This window comes from Coenobita brevimanus, chromosome 57 (genome assembly GCF_032717465.1).
Source record: "Coenobita brevimanus isolate Jiangsu-jjx chromosome 57, ASM3271746v2, whole genome shotgun sequence".
NCBI lineage: Eukaryota > Metazoa > Arthropoda > Malacostraca > Decapoda > Coenobitidae > Coenobita > Coenobita brevimanus.
The window spans coordinates 56,690,194-56,706,766 of NC_137010.1; the positions used below are offsets into that span (position 1 = coordinate 56,690,194).

General features: G+C 41.6%; 1 long non-coding RNA gene across 1 annotated transcript in view; it reads left to right on the forward strand.

Annotated features, from left to right (window-relative positions):
- The first annotated feature begins 220 nt into the window (after window positions 1-220).
- Window positions 221-16,573, forward strand: part of LOC145402161 (uncharacterized) — a 30,805-nt gene continuing 14,452 nt past the window's right edge. The window contains exons 1-2 of the long non-coding RNA XR_013897713.1: window positions 221-283; window positions 4,029-4,161. This is a non-coding gene — a long non-coding RNA (uncharacterized LOC145402161). The remainder of the gene's footprint in view (window positions 284-4,028; window positions 4,162-16,573) is intronic.

Genomic DNA, 16,573 nt, shown 5'->3' on the forward strand with positions numbered 1-16,573 from the left:
CATACCCTGACTTATTTCGACCCTGGGCCGCACCTACTGCAGCTGGATATTCATTATTATTCATATCCTGGAAAACTTTTTCACACTCTTTCATATCCAGAAAGTGCAAAATCATAATTCCATAAAGTTACTATTCTAAAAAAACAAAAAGAGGGGGGGGGGGCAGGTATTGGTTGTTCAAGCGATCAAGAATGACGTTTACGTTACGCTTTGACGACGACGGTAGCGCACCGGTGTACTGAATGAAAGCATTCCACTGAGCTTTGTATTTAGTTTGCTGAGGGTATGTATGTATATTTTTCGTCATTGCGAGTGATACATAAGTATTATTCAAGCCGTCAGCATTCAGTTACTCAAAGCCATTGCGACGATGGTAATGTACAGTCATAGAAATTCGCTTAGGTCTACTACACAGTTAGTACATGTCCGTCAGTTTCCTACTTGACGAATCACGTCACTATGCTTCATCAGTGAGCACAAAAATAGCCACGCCTCTCAGCATTGGAATATTAGCCAGCAACGGAATGTAAAAACTGAAAAACGTGAAATAGTATGTACACTTGTCTCCGACTGTACTTCTCCCTGTCTGACACATCCCACGGCTTTGTTATTGGTTCCTGTTTTAACGTACAGTACAATAATTCTACGCAGTTTTACATATGTATATTGTGAGAGTGGGGATGCTAGACAATTTTTGATGATTACCACTGAATGGTAAGTAGATATGAGGTTGTAAGAAGGGAGTAATAACTATGGCCTCTGGAACTGTTTTTCCCACCGACTGCACTTCTGTATTATTTTAAATTCACTGTGCTTTACGAGTGGCCACTTATGCACTAATATTGTTACCTGCAAAACTAGCTTCCGTTATAATCAGTTCCTTCTAATAGCTCATTTAGTTTTTCTAGGTATAGCAAGATAACAAGGGACAGGGGAAGACTTTACACATTTCCTTCCTTGTCCTTTCTCACTGTAACACGCACATCCATCATTCATATAACTTATCTCACAGGAAATTGTCTGGCAGGGGTAAAGAAATAGGCACAGTAAGCAAAGATATGGATGTAATGGGATAGGATAGCATGGGTTGGGATGGAAATTTGGAGGGTGAAGGGGCTGGGACAGAAGTACAGCCTGTGAAAATGGGTGTTGTGGGGATAAGTGGTTTAAATGCAGTGACTGTTTACTTCAGAATATCCACACATAATCAGTGCCATGGAGGTTAAACAAAGGGGTATGAAGGGCAGAGAAATGGGTGGGATGAGCTTCAATTGTGGTGGGTGAGGGGTGGGGAGGAGCCATGAGAGTATACCTGTGAAAATGAGTATTGTATTATGATAAGCTGTTTGAGTGCTTTGAAGTCTTAAGGTATTTCAGAATTTTCTTCAGCAAGAGCAAGATGACCTCACGTTGCTGTCATATAGGCCTACCTGGTATCGTGTAATGCAGGTAAAAACAAACACAAATGTGACAGGTATATGATCTGGACCCAACTTTCCCTACCTGGATACAAGTATTGTCATTGCACTAGGGGTATGTGGATTTACCACATGAATGCTTAATTCCACTGGCTTCATAGCAAGTTACTAAAACAGCAAATTGGTAGAAGACAGTCTCATTTTACCCCCTTCGAGTACTAGCTATAGGTCCCAGGCTTAAGTTACACAGTCCAGTACATTTAAGAGATCTGACCAGCGTACTTCCCCTGTTGGTATTACTGTATAGGATTGAAAAGCCTACTATCACCTGTAGGAGATGGAACTGGGGTGTTTTAAACATTAGACCCACCAAGTACCTAAGACAGTCCATGATTTTTGCAACTTCACACAAGTTCACCTGGTCTGGACAGAACCATGTGTCCAGCCTAAAGAGTTCAGTCAGTGCCCCCCCCCCCTCAGCAAAGCTAATACTGATGCCCCTTTATTGTTCTCATTCTCATTGTTGGCAGTTAAGGAAGAAAAGTTATACCACTTCATTTGACAAGTGTGGATTTGCAGAAGTCATACACTGAGAAAGACCAAATGCAGAGTACAGGATCCAGCTTATTTTCATCGTTTCGACCACCAGGGCTTCTTCAGGAATAACACCAGTGGACAACACTCCACTTCTTAAATAGTCCCTAACCTGGCTGGTGACCTAAACACAACAAGGAAACAATTATCTGGCAACGTGGCTGTTCGATAGATAAGAGGTATGCCAATGGCTTCGCTAACATAAAGAATCCATTGTTTTGGTCGATATTACTTACATTTGCAATAAGAGCGGACTCATAGCATCTACGTTTTGTGGTGTTGTCTGCATAGGCTATTTAATAATTTTAGAATGTGTCTAGTAGGCATTATGGCCTGTATCAAACCTGTTTCACAGTGGCATTATTCATATTAAAACACTTCATGTCATATTTGTGTTCCATCACTCATTTCTCTAAACCTCGAAATGTTTCACCAACATATACCTTCTCACATCCTGAACAAGATACACTGTAAACTCCTGCCTGCAGTACATCCTGTCTGCTGTTTTTCTTGTTCAGTAAATTGCCCACTGTTACAGAAGCTGTTCTCACAACACTGATACCAACTTTATTTAGCAGTGGGGAAACATTACTGGCTACTGAGGTATTGGGTAACAGGATTCTCTTTTTACATTTCTCTCTTTTCTCTGAAAATATCCATACAAAAAAGAGAAAAGAGAGAAATGTGAAAAGAGAATCCTGTTACCCAATACCTCAGTAGCCAGTAATGTTTCCCCACTGCTAAATAAAGTTGGTATCAGTGTTGTGAGAACAGCTTCTGTAACAGTGGGCAATTTACTGAACAAGAAAAACAGCAGACAGGATGTACTGCAGGCAGGAGTTTACAGTGTATCTTGTTCAGGATGTGAGAAAGTATATGTTGGTGAAACATTTCGAGGTTTAAAGAAACGAGTGATGGAACACAAATATGACATGAATAATGCCATTGTGAAACATAGGTTTGACACAGGCCATAATGCCAACTGGACAAATTCTAAAATTATTAAATATGCAGACAACACCACAAAATGTAGATGCTATGAGTCCGCTCTTATTGCAAATGTAAGTACTGTAATATCAACCAAAACAATGGATTCTTTATGTTAGCGAAGCCATTGGCATACCTCTTATCTATCGAACAGCCACGTTAGCCAGATAATTGTTTCCTTGTTGTGTTTAGGTCACCAGCCAGGTTAGGGACTATTTAAGAAGTGGAGTGTTGTCCACTGGTGTTATTCCTGAAGAAACCCTGGTGGGCGAAACGTTGAAAATAAGCTGGATCCTGTACTCTGCATTTGGCCCTTCTCTGTGTATATTGTTGCAGTCATAGCTGCTTTCTACACAATTGCAGAAGTCATGTCAATAAAGATAGGAAAGTCGTTAACGAGGTGATGCATACCCGGTATAAGTTGTGAGGGCATTTGGCAAGAAAGTGTGAGAGTAGCACAATGAAATGCACTGTTGCACAGACTTTAATAAAAAGCCCTTGTAGGCAAACCAAGAAAAATATGGGATGGGGCACTAAGAACAGATCTCCAGTTCTTAGGGTTAAAAGAACACAGCTGGGATACTGCAGGAGACTGTTCAGATTGCAAAGCAGCAATCAGGTGAACATGGTTAATCCATGCAAGCATGGAACATGCCCTTTTAGAAAATATGCATGTACTGTATATACTTTGTTATCTGACAAATTCATGATGTGCTTTGCAAGTGCAGGTCTGTGGTGCCTATACAAAGAAAGTTGACCTACCCTGCTGTGGTACATTGCAGGTCCAGTGCACTTGAGATGTACTGTTGTGTCAGTTTTATGAATCCTAGATGATATGACCTGGTAGTATGTTTTATGTGTGGGCTGCAGCTTCTCACTGTCTGCATATGTTGCCAATATAGTAATCTAGCCTGTCTGCATGACTGTAGAAATGCATAGTACATTATCCACAGCACAGCATGTATGCATATAAGTTTTGCATTTACTGCACTGATTAACATATATGCAACTGGGTGCACTATATTTCAGGTAGCTACAGTATATGGTGTGAGAACAAGAGTGAAACTAGGTCCTCTGATGCCTGTTTAAGGTAGCCAGATGTTACCCAGTCTGACTTCACCACACCAGAGCTGCTGATGACTCTGTTGACTCCACCTGTGAGGTAATGTGTGTGAGGTCTGACTTACTATGTTTACTCTGCCTCTTGGCTTACTTCTGGGTTAAGTTGGAACATTGCACACTTGCCCTTATATCACTTTATATATGCTACACTTGCTGCATACAAACTAGACATATTTTACTTTCATGTTAGTATGTATAGTACATTTCAGTATACAGTACAGTACGTGTATGAAATTTTATAATACAGTACAGCTAATGCAAAACTAAAAAGTAGTCTTATCCTTTTTGGTGTGTGTGTGTGTGTGTGTGTGTGTTTTACTGCTCAGAACAATGGTAGTAAACATGTGTTACTGTTATTACTCCACAGATTAAAATCTACATATTATCTTTTGTCCATATTAATAACAAGCCCTAAAACGAAATATTTTCCATATTTTTGTTTATACAAGCATTCCTGATGTATTTTCAGCCTATACAATGACAGGAGGTTCCCCTGAGGAATGTGTAGCTTTGCATCATCATGAATCGATCCATTGTAATTTTTTTTTCTTTTTCTTTAATCATGCAAATATCTGATGCATTTATTCAGCTTAGGAGAGATCTGTAGTGAACAAATTAAGACTATATCTAACCCCCCCATTTCAAAAAGTCTTCCCTAAACTGTATGAAGTCAACTGGTAGCAACAAGAATGCAATCATAAGACATCATCAGATTCAAGGAGTTAAAGGGATTCACCAGCAAGTTAAAATGCAGCAGTATTCACAAGGTTCTGGTAATGCCAGCCTTCAATATTGAGCAAATGGGCTTGTACAATACACTCCAAGATTTAGTGGACAATACACAATTATCTGTCCAGGTTTTGTGAATTTGTGCCGTGAGCTGTAACGTACCCGGTATATGGATTGTTTATATTTTATTACAGTATGGTAAAGGTGTTTGAGAATTAGGGTTATACAGTAGTTGGCATAGAAGGATTTGAAGCATCTCTACTTTCATAATTTATTTTGCATATAACACCTTAACAATCTCTACTTTCATAATTTATTTTGCATATAACACCTTAACATTCTCTTGCATGCTGTTTATATAGTTTTATTATGACAATGATTAGGTGGATGTGCAGTGCGTCCCTGCGTGCAAGGCCTGGGGGGGCTGGGTTTACAATGGAAGAGTTGAGAGGTAGGATGGGACTGGAGTGAACTGGTGTTGTGATGAGAGAGGTAGATTGAGATGGTTTGGGCATGTGGAGAGGATGGGGGATGATAATTGTGTGCTGAAAGTGAAATGTGTTAATACTGGGGGTGGCGTTGCGACTGAGAAAGATGTGGGACGAGGTCATTGTGACCTCAGGGTTAAGGGACTAAACAGGGAGGCTGCCATAGACTGAGCAGCATGGAGAGCTGCCATTAGGTGACCAAGGCCGACGTATGCAAGCAGGTTGGAGCCTTTAAAAACGAAATGAAATGATTAACATAACATAACATAAACAACATACGGTACTGTACAAGAGGATACTGAGGTGCAATGTATAGTTTAAATCACCAAAGAATAGATGTTACAAAATCTCCAAAGCCACTAAGAATACCACCCTTTTTCCAAAGCCAGTAGGACTAGGGCGCAGATTAATATTAAGGTGTCCCCTGTTATATACATTCCAGGCAGGGCTCATTTATGCATCTTCCTTTAGACAGTAGGGAACCACCAACCTACAGTCTTTTACAAACCAGGGTGTTTGGAAAGTACTGTAATGGGCATTACAGCAGTTATTCCATACTCAAAAGTTATTAATAGTTCAATGCTTTTAATACTGAGATAATAGTCTAACAACAGTTCATTTTTGTAGGTGACAGTGAAAGCAGTTGTGAATCAGAAGCACCAAGTTTGTGTTATTAGTGAAGGACTTACGCCTTCACTTCTCCCCAAGACAATATCCCCTGTACCTCGCATCAACACATCCCATAACAGTGAACAATAAGTCAAACTCCTCTAGTAACGGATAAATCAGAGCAAAAACTGCTTGCAATTTATGTGGCAGGGGTCACATATAGTACAGTAACTGTCGTGATATGCACTATTAACAGGTATCAGTGTGGAGAACTGTCAAGTTTGGCACTCATTAGACAGATGAGAATAGAGAGGGAGAGAGAGAAAGTATACATTTGACAGATGCAATACTACAATAAGAGAACCTCAAGTGTTCTGAGCCTCAAGTGTTGTGATGGAGGTGGGTGAGAAATGACCAGGTGATAAGTCTGATAACGAGAACAGTGGCAAAATGTCAGCCTGGGACAATGATGATAATGTGTCAGACTGTGTTAGAAATGTGGCAGGGGTTAGTAAGGAAGAACAAACTGATACATTTGGTTGTGAGGAAGGTGAAGTATATGTTGTGGACTCTGTTGGAAGTGTGATGGAACTGTATGAAGAAAAACCAGCTGATAAATTTGGTTGTGAAGCTGGTTTAGTGTCCATGTGGGATAATAATGATGTCCAAGACATTGGAGGACCAGGAACAAAAGTGAAGGAAAAGTTTGAGTGTCAGGAGTGTGGCAGACAATTTGTTCATAAGTGTAGCCTCAACAAGCACTTAATAACCCACTCAGGAATCAAAAGGTTTGAGTGTGTGGAGTGCGGGAAATGGTTTGCCCGTAATGATGTACTAAGCCGGCACTTATTAATTCATTCTGGGGTGAAGAATTTTGGTTGTAAAGTTTGTGGTAAGATGTTTAAAAGTAAAGGTGAATTAAGTATGCATGTTCTCACTCACTCAAAAGAAAAAGACTTTGAGTGTTTGGAATGTGGTAAGCTATTTACAACTAAAATGAACCTAACAAAACACTTGTTAATTCATAAGGGCGATAAAAAATTTGAGTGTTTGGAGTGTGGTAAAGGGTTTATTGCTAGGAAGTACCTTACTAAACACGTGCAAGTTCATACTGGAGAGAAAAAATATGAGTGTGTGGAGTGTGGTAAATGGTTTACACACAAAGGCTCCCTCACATACCACTTACTACTTCACTCAGAAGTGAAAAGATTTGAGTGTCTGGAGTGTGGCAAGCGATTTGCTCGCAATTCTAAACTCGAACAGCATGTGTTAATTCACTCTGATGAGAAAAACTTTGAGTGCTTAGAATGTGGTAAACTGTTTAAGACAAAAGACTGTTTAACTCAGCATGCAGAAACTCAAAGTTTAAGTGTGATGTGTGTGGTAAATTATTTAAGAGAAAGAATGAAGTGGCTGTACACATTGCCCTACACTCTGATGTCAAAGAGTTTCAGTGTGTGGAGTGCGGCAAAATGTTCCACAGAAAAGACTACTTGACCCAGCACCTGACATCTCATACAGGAGAGAAAAAGTATGAGTGTTTGGAGTGTGGGAAACTGTTCAGCAGAAAGCAACACCTCAATCGTCACTCATTACTCCATTTGTGGTAATGTACCTGGCTAAAATCTCACCTTTCCAGTTTGAAAAATCTCTCCTAAATTGCAATATTCATTACTTTATTTATAGTAACTTTTGTGGCTGAATCTCTCTCCTGTAGTTTGGGGAAAAAAAAAAAAAAAGTCTAAGCTGAATAATATAATCTGTGCTGTGGTGATGTTCCTTGTTGTTTATTCTCACTGCTAACTAGACAGTTTTATTCAGCTGAGGAGAGCCCCATGGTATTGAAGATGTGAAGAAATCTGAGTATGATACCAATATTTGTGATAAACTACTGTACTTAAAGTTTAATGTAAGTGGCTGTCCACCTTGCCCTCCATTAGAAGTCAAAGAGTTTCAGCGTCTGGAATGTGGGAAATTGTTCAGCAGAAAATGCCAGTCATCACTTATTACTTCATCCATGGTAACATGTTTGGAACAAAAGGCAAGTTGATTAGATATCATGTGAAACTCACCTGAGTAATGATAAAGTGTGAGTGCCTGGAGTAGAGTTCATTGCTTAGTTAGTAATGTAATCTCAACAAAGGCTCTTTACCATAATTAATTTAGCTACATGTGAGGTATGAGGAATATCATTTGCTCACCAGACCTCATGCAGCCTAACAAGGTGCCATCCTCACACTTGTCAGTGGCAGAGAGAAATTTCAGGCCCCAAACACAATACTTTTGCCCAATTTGCTCTTTACACATCACTAGCACTTAATGAACATGTCCTGTATATCTGTTCAGCACAGTTCATGCAGAGTATGGATCCACACATGTACTACAAACACAAATACCAGGCAACTCTACAGCACTTGGGTATGTGACACATGCAGCACCTCCACAAACATTCCCCCTGTCACACTTAATACAGTTCCTCCACCCATCCCCAACAGTCCCCCTACTAACACAACCACTGCCACCACAACTTAGCCTCTCGGCACAAACACATCACCTACAACACAGTTCTACGCTATATGTGCACTGCCTTGAACATACAATGTAAACTCAGTGTCAATGGCTTCCACTCAGAACATCACAGACTGATGAATTGCTTCACAAACACAACACATGCATTGCACTGCTACAAGAAACAAAGCTCACATACAAAACTCCACACAGTGGATGCAATTCACACACCTATACAGACAGAAATTATGGTCATGGAAGAGGCCTCCTCATTTATATTCACAAATTCATCCTCTACAAAGACTCAGTACAGACAACACAATCACTCTTCCAAAACGACACCACATTAGAAATATTGTATGGTCACTCAGTGTCACTTCTGGTCACACACAAGATACCACAATTTTTAACATTTACATTCTTCTTAAGATGTCTCACTCTAGACAGACAGACATTCCTCGTGACACCTCCCATGCTATACTAGTGCAAAACAACCCTTAGGGCCATTTTCACAGTCTTCCCTAACCTTTCAGACCTGAACCAAAAGCATCTATGGATTTCACAGTTGCTCTGAATGGCATTTGGGAGCTTATTAACGTAGGGACATCTGCCTGTGTTGATGAGGTAGGGTTGGTAGTTTTAGGTGGCAAAAGCATGAATGAAGTAAACTGACAGAAGAAAAAGACACTTAACCCAGCACCTTCCATATGTTAAGAATATTTTAAAAATTGGAATGTAATGAATGTGATGAATAACATGGGAGGAAAATCCACTTCACACAATTCTTACTAATATATTCAGGAGTGAAGAAATTTGTAAAAAGGCAGCAAAACTAATGAATAGGAAATGTCATCGAAATAAAGAGTTAACTAACGGCAACCTCACCACACTCCTACTTGAAACTGAAAGTATGCTGAATTGTGATGAATGCTAAGTATTGTAAAAATGCTTCGGTATAAAGAACCAAGAAAAAGTAACATGCATAATAATGTCTAATAAGTGACAGTGTGGTTTATTAATAGGTATAGTATTAGTACTTGATCTTTTTTTTTTTTTTTTTTTTAAACAGGGCATAAAGTATATCAACCTTTACATCGGGCATCAGATATTAGAATTTTTATGAAACCATGCATTAGACAATGATTCTCGTATTTCTTTCGGGTCCGTTTGTTGTGAAGCTGCCACCAGTCTGCGAAAGGCTAGTATTCGGATACATGGTAGAAAGTCTTATCAAAGTACACAAACATAATTTTTGTTTCAATACCAGTTGCATTATTTATCTCAGCAATATTACATTGGGTATCTAAAGTTGAAATATTAATGAAAATGTTACATATAATGAGGGAGGGGGAGGGTGAGCTGGGGGGAGGGTAGTCAAATGGTGGGTGACAGAGTGACTTGGAGGCGTTTTGTCTGCGGCCACCCTTTGTGGGATTAGGGCATCGGGCTATAGATAGATAGACTTTCGAGACCGAAATTTGGGGAGACTCCAGGCTCCCAGAGAATGTTCCGGTAATTTGTTCAGGCCGTCCTGAATGCTGTCCCCGACAGGGGCCTCGGAAATGAAAACGTGTGTTCGGAGGCGAGTAGGCTGTTGGGAACTGCATTGGCGACGACTATGAAAATGGCCCTTAGTTCCTATCCCTAACACAGACTCATGATGCTATCATTTTCGGGAACTTGTGGTAAAAACACAGCCAAGTTAACAGCCGAGGCCTCAACATTCTAACAAAATTCAGTGTTTTGCACAGTGGCACCTCATAATACACCAGCATCCCAGTTGTGTGAAAAATTCATGCAGGTATATAGATTCAATATATTCCGTATGTAATGTATATCATCATCCAGACCTCCTTTCCCACCCTAGGGCAGGGTAAGGAGTAGCAATGTCCAAGCAGCTCAAATTTGCCCAATCCAGTGGGCCACGATTCCATTGACTCACTATTCAAGCCTCCGGAATCCTGGTTCTATCGGATATGCCGAAAACATTCATCACGTTCTGTAGCTTCACATAAACGTATCCGACAGAGTCAATCCAGTTGCTGTCATGTTAACCCGCCCCATCCCGCCATTTTCTGGGCAGTGGTACGCCACAGTCCCGACATTTTTGGACCTTCCCCCCCCCCCCTCAAACATCCGCTTTTGGTGAGAAACATCGAATATTCATAGAGAAATCGCTCACCTGAGGTTTAAAATACTCGATCCAGGTAGGAGTACCTCCTTACCTTACAGGGTTTTCTAACAGGCTGGCTGCAAAGAAAACGAGTTCTATGGGAGGATAACTATTCTACACCACTCATAAACGGTATTTATTTATTTATTTGGTACAAATTTATATGTAGTATGAGAGTATATTGGTTTTCAAACGGTAATATAGGCATTATAAGCATTATTTCACCCACTAACTCATCACCATTCCTGACCTTTTTTTGCCACATTACCTGATCATCATTTCTGACTGTTTCTTCCTCTAATGTTTGTCCTCTACATTGTCATCGATTAGGGAATCACTCTAGCCCTGAATTTCGTACTGTGGCATGACATGGCTTTACTGGCCAGGTCACTGATAACAGGTGAATTGCTGAGAAAAGATCATGCAGGGGGGGGGGGAGGTCATGCCGGGTAAGGCATTGTCCCTGCCTGGCATCTTGTAGAGGAAGGTGTCCCGTGTATACGTGCCAAAAATCACTCGCGAAAATTGAAAATTAGGGACCTTGCAATGTCCTTGCAATGTTCTATCTATCTATCTATCTATTGCCAGACACCATAATCCCTTAAGGGGTGGCCATTTGACTTTGAGTTATTTGTTTTAAGGGGAGGGGCACTAACCCTCCACCAACCTACTTGACACGTAGGGAGCACGTATGGTTTGGTTGTTTGGTTACCACCCAGCGTTGTAAATGGTTTCTTGGCTTACAGGAAACCATTTGGCTTGTCACTCAATGTAAAGCCACCTGTAACGGAAAGAAAAGCATTAAGTAGTGACAGGAAAGATGGGAGAAATAGGAAGAGAGTAGGGCAGGCACAGAAAAAGAATGATAAAGGCTAAGGAAGAAGTAGGCTGCAATGTTGCCGCATTAATTTACGTCTCTGGGATACGAGTGCACATCATGTGAGGACGTGAATTCACGTCTCCGGGACGGGGCGGGTTAAAAAGGGGTGCTAAATCCCTAATCATGTGCTTCTCCTCACAATATTCATCCAGCCAGCTTGACCTTCTGTCAGTCTCCTAGCCTCACAGACTTCCAAACCTCTCGTCTTCACACACTCATCCACCATATCCCTCCACCTTCTCCTTGACCTACCTCCCCTCCTCCCTCCTTCAAGTTTGCTCAGATATACCTTTTTCACCACTCTATTGTTATCCATTCTCTCTGCATAACCATACCATCTTATTACGTTCCCTTCGATTCTGGTGCCCACAGACTTCCTCACTCCACATATTTCACGAATCACATTATTTCGTATCCCATCCACTTTCTGTACTCCACATACATTCCTGAGCAGTCCCATCTCCACTACTCTCACTCTTGACTTTTCATTTTCATGCCACACCATAGTCTCATGTCCACATGTTAAAGTTGGCACTAACGCTCCTTCATGTCAGCCTCATGCAGCTGTAACACTCAAGTCTTTGTTTCTTAGCAAGGCCTTCATTGCACCAGCTACTTTCCTCACTTGCATTATTCAACTTTCCACTTCTTTTGCACATTTTCCTCTCTTTTCTATCACTGTACCCAGGTATTTGAACTCTCACCAGTTCCAGTCTCTCTTCACTAACTGCAACATCACACTGGGAGTCACCTTCTGTCTCAATAACCATCACTATGCTTTTCTACATTTAGTCTCAAAGCATGATGCTCACAGGTATCAGCAAACCTCTGCACTAGTCTACCAAGTTCTTGTCTGGTATTTGCAAATAGTACGGCAGTACATTACCCCTTCAAGAAGCACACAGTGGAGTAGACTGTAGCACCAGTCGAGCAGGGCAGTACTCCCGAGGTGGATGGAAAGCTGATGACAGGGAGTGCTGGAGCTCCCGTTTCATCAGCCCTCAGGACTAGTTCCTGACCATCCCCCTTTGCTGAACTTTTTCAGTGTCTCAGTTACACAGAGAGTAGGCCAGCATGCTCTCCAGTACAAATTTCTCTAACTATCTTCACCAAACTACATGCACAGTACACACTACACTTCCTATTCAAAATTCACCAAAAATGGCGTCAATTCACCCAGCCTCGGAGTCCCCAGGGGGGGGGACCATAAATGCCCCCGCCATCTGCCCCTCTCCCGGTGACGACTCGAGGTGCCTGGAACCACTGTCTGACTCTCTTCTTCTTCATTTCTGCAACATTCGCGGCCTTTCATCTAACTTTCGCTCTGTTGAGCACCACCTCTCCTCCTCTAAACCTCACCTTCTTTTTCTAACGGAGACTCAGCTGTCTGAGGCAACTGACAGCAAACCCTTTTCTGTATCCTCCTACTTTCTCTATACTCATTTCAAAGCCAAAGGTGGCTGTTGTGTATACATACGCAACGACTTATCTTGCTCTCGTGTTCCTGAACTTGATTCTTCTGAATTCTCCACACTCTGGCTTCGGCTTTCCTGTCATTCTCTGACTAAATATATCTGTGCTGTTTACTTATCCCCTAATTCTACTGACTATCAAAAATTCTTCGACTATCTTACTTCAACGATGGAACACATTCTGTCCATTTCTCCTTTCTCTGAAATCTCCATCCTTGGAGATTTCAATGTTCACCACCACCTTTGGCTCTCCTCTCCTTTCATGGATCCACCTGGTGAACAAGCCTACATCTTTTCTATCCATAATAACCTAGAGCAGCTTGTACAGCACCCTACCCGTATCCCTGACCGCCTTGGAGAGAGCTCCAACATACTTGACCTCTTCCTCACAACTAATCCTTCTGCTTACTCTGTTAATCTTTTCTCTCCGTTGGGCTCCTCCGATCACAACCTTATTACCTTAACCTGTCCTATCACTCCGGTACGGCCTGTAGACCCTCCAGGGAAACGTCGTCTGTGGCATTTTGGAGCCGCGGACTGGGAGGCCCTCAGGCAGTACTTCTTTGATTTTCCCTGGAATGATTATTGCTTCCATGGCCGGGAGCCATCTGAGTGTGCCTTGCGCATTACGGAGGTTATTCTCTCGGGCATGGAAGCATACATTCCTTTCTCATATCCTTTGACTAACGCAAGAAAGCCTTGGTTTAATCATGCTTGTTCTAATGCTGTCCGCAACAAGGAGAAGGCCTACAAAAGGTACCGGAGCCAACCCACCCCTGAATCACATCATCTTTACGTTTCTGCCCGGAATCGTGCTAAGTCTGTTCTTCGATCTACTAAAAATAATTTCATCCATACTAAATGCTCTCAACTCTCCAACTCGAATTCTTCCCACTCCTTCTGGCATCTTGCCAAAAATCTTTCTAACAACTTTACCTCATCATCCTTCCCTCCTCTTTACTACTCTGATGGTTCTGTAGCTATTTCTTCTACTGATAAAGCAGATCTCTTCGCACAGACTTTCTCCTCCAATTCCACCTTAGACGATTCCGGTGCTGTTCCTCCTTCACTTCCCCCCTCCGACTTCCTCATGGCTGACATTAAAATTTCTTCAGTTGATGTATTTTCTGCCATCACTGGCCTCAGTACTAACAAGGCATATGGGCCTGATGGGGTCCCTCCTGTTGTTCTCAAGAACTGTGCTTCTGTGCTTACACCCTGCCTAGGCAAACTATTTCGCCTTTGTCTGTCAACTTGTACCTTTCCTTCTTGCTGGAAGTTTGCTCTCATTCAGCCAGTCCCAAAGAAGGGTGACCACTCCCAACCCTCCAACTATCGTCCAATTGTTTTAACGTCCTGTATTTCAAAAGTTTTCGAGTCAATTCTCAATAGAAAAATTTTAAGACATCTTTCCTATCACAACCTTCTTTCCGATCGTCAGTATGGGTTCCGTCAGGGACGCTCCACTGGCAATCTTCTCACCTACCTTTCAGACTCCTGGTCATCCTCCTTTCGGGACTTTGGCGAAAGCTTTGCCATTGCACTTGACATCTCAAAGGCTTTCGATCGAGTCTGGCATAAATCTTTAATTTCCAAACTGCCCTCCTACGGTTTCTATCCTTCTATCTGTGCCTTCATCGCTAGCTTCCTTTCTGGTCGTTCTATAGCCGCTGTTGTAGATGGCCATCGTTCTTCTCCTAGATCTATCAACAGTGGTGTTCCTCAGGGCTCTGTCCTATCACCAACTCTCTTCCTTTTATTTATCAATGATCTTCTAAGCTGTACATCTAACCCTATCCACTCATACGCTGATGACTCCACCCTTCACCTTTCCATTCGGTTCCCGCAACGCCCATCTCAACAGTTACTTCAAGAAATAAGGGATGAGGCTTTGGCACACCTAATGTCTGACTTGGCTCATATCTCTGACTGGGGTAAAAATAATATGGTTGTCTTTAATGCATCTAAGACTCAGTTCTTACACCTATCAACCCGACAAAATCTTCCACAGGTATACCCACTAATGTTTAATAATATTCAGCTTAATCCTGCATCGTCCTTGAACATGCTTGGGGTTTCATTTACTTGGGACTTATCTTGGAAAGATCATATTACATCTCTTGTAAAATTTGCTTCCAAGAGATTGGGTGTGCTAAGCCGACTCCGTTGTTTCTTTACCCCTGCACAATTGTTGACTCTATACAGGGGTTTTATCCGCCCCTGTGTGGAGTACAACTCTCATGTGTGGGGAGGCTCCCCACATACAGCTCTTCTCAATAGGGTGGAGTCAAAGGCTTTTCGTCTCATTAACTCTCCTCCTCCTACTGACTCCCTTCAACCTCTGTCTCTTCGCCACACTGTTGCATCTTTATCTCTTTTCTATCGCTACTTTAATGGTCACTGCTCCTCTGAACTGTCTGCTTGCATTCCTCCACCTCTACGACGGGCGCGTAGCACCCGTCTGGCAGCAAACTCTCATCCCTTTTCTGTCCAACTCTCTAATGCAAGAGTTAACCGTTACTCCCAGTCTTTCATTCATGCAACAGGTCAGCTCTGGAACTGTCTCCCTCTGTCTGTATTTCCTCCTGCCTATGATCTCCAGTCTTTCAAACGCAGTGTGTCCAGCCATCTCAAAATGATCGGATCTTGAATTTGGCTCTCTATTGTATTTTGTTTTTCTCTTGGAGGGAACTGTAACTGCGGGCTCATGGCCTTTGGTTCCTTCTTCCTTGCAAAAAAAAAAAAAAAAAAAAAAAAAAAACATTACCCCTTCAAGGAGCACACAGGAATACATTTCCCCTTCAAGGAGTACTGACAGCACTGCACTCTCATTGGTTAAAGAAGTTCCCTAACACCTCTTCCTCAGCGATTTATGTTTGGATATGGCTAGTTAATATCTATCTATCTATCTATTGCCAGAGTATGGCCATGTTTTAAGGATTTATATAACACAGAAGAGGACAGTAGGGTGTAATGAGCAAAATAAATAGCTAAGGAAGAGGTGTTAGGGAGCCAGAGTCTAACACTGACGCCTTCCGATACATGTAGGGCCAAACTGACCCTCCACTGTGACCTTGACCTTCAACTGGTTATTCTCAAATTTTTTCTTCCTTGCTTGACCCTCAACCATTCCAATGTTACGTTCAAATTTCGAAAGTGTTCAAGCTGACTTTGACCTGTTATCCTTACCTTTGGCTGAGTAAAAATAAATAAATAAATAAATAAATAAATAATAATAATAAAAAATGGTTCAGTTCCATTCAGTAGTGTTTCCCATGAACTTGCTAATGATTAATATACAGATGTTATGTGTATATATATATACTGTATGTAAGTTTGAGAATCTCAGCCTGCTGTATTAAAAAATAATGGTACAGTTCACCAGATGTCACCACTTCCGCAGATTATAGAGCTGAACTTGGACCACCAGAAATATAATCAGCGGCAAGGGGAAGTGTTGGAATTGTTTTCATATAATTTGTTTCAGAATTAATGCATGACCCTACCGGACGACCCACACTAGGCAGCTCACATAACTGTGACCATGGGTCCTATGACAAGACTATGGCAGTAAAAATATATAAATACCAGTA